General features: G+C 40.5%; 1 protein-coding gene across 1 annotated transcript in view; it reads left to right on the top strand.

Annotated features, from left to right (window-relative positions):
* Positions 1-1,313, top strand: part of LOC102205264 (C-X-C chemokine receptor type 4-like) — a 5,274-nt gene that overhangs the window by 2,184 nt on the left and 1,777 nt on the right. The window lies entirely within an intron of this gene.

Raw genomic sequence — 1,313 nt, 5'->3', positions numbered from 1 at the left:
GAATGCAGGGACAACAAAGCCAGCATTATACAATCATCATCAGTCATCACAGATAAATAAGCAAATATAGCCCAAAAGTATTTCCTTCCTTAAAGCTGCTGTTTCTAATTGCTTTTAAATTATAAAAATACTTCTTTAAATACTTACTTAAATACTGAATAAAGATGGGAAGTGACATAACCTGCTAAAATGCTGGTTTTCTTTAACACGTTTGTTTTAGGCAAAGATAAGCAAAACGTCCCATAAAAGCATGTGTGACACAGCCTCTCATGTTAACTGTGAATATAAGTATTTAGGCCTTCTCAGTACACAAATGTTCCTTATATTAAAGACAAGATTACATGCCAGCCTGTCCTCCACCTGCATCCATGACAGCCTGGCATGCCGGCAACCCGCACCATCCACACAGCTCCGTTCTGACTGAGCTGGAGCATAACCAGGTCTTTCCTGAAGCAGCAGACCAAATAACTATGCAGTAATCAAGCCGTCATCAAAAGACTGTAATACTTTGTAAAGCTTGCATAGTTTCTAAAAACTGGAATAGTCCTACTCGGTTTAGCAACTATATCATCAGTGAGTTAACCTGTTTGACAGCTTCCCCTTACAAGGAGCTACACAGGGCTGATTGAAAGTGTTTTAAAGCATTAACACATTCTGATTGTGAGTTTGCTTTAATTCTGTATTATTTTCTCTTTTCTTGTGGATTCAAACAAAAAAACAAACTAAATACCTTAAAATAAAAAATTAAAATAATGGCTGTTTATAGTAGAGACTCCAGAGGGATGTGTTCCTGGAAGCATCAGTGTTGAAATAACAAGAACGTGTTGATTTTGTTCTCAGGAAAGTGACACACTGGCATCGCACCTCTCGCTTCATTGACATTCAAAGATCAGAGGCAGACTGTCTGGTGAACTTGGCTGAAAAGCCACGATAGTCATCTTCTGAATCAGTCGGCCCTCAGTGTGCACGCTCCTTGCATGCATTATATGAGACAGTGATGCAAACAGGACAAGTATATTCACAGTCTGCGGAGACACTCCTGCTGCTTGCCCTGATTTAACTAAGAATGAAGCTTAGAGTGTTACTGTTGCACGCAGACACACAAACACTGACACGTTATTTATTGTCCGATTCTCATCAACATCCTTTCCTATGGCCAGTAGGACCTGATTATCACAAACCAGAGGTCTCAGGGCTAAAACAATTCACAGTGCGCGCACACACTGCGGTATCCTGTGATAGATATCAGCACCTGACACCTCGAAAACAGGAAAAACGTTTCAGCAGGAACACAGATGTGTTGGAGTGTGGGG

This window comes from Pundamilia nyererei, unplaced genomic scaffold, assembly GCF_000239375.1.
Source record: "Pundamilia nyererei isolate P.nyererei 1_Seehausen unplaced genomic scaffold, PunNye1.0 scaffold00098, whole genome shotgun sequence".
NCBI lineage: Eukaryota > Metazoa > Chordata > Actinopteri > Cichliformes > Cichlidae > Pundamilia > Pundamilia nyererei.
This window is presented reverse-complemented; position numbering and strand designations above follow the sequence as displayed.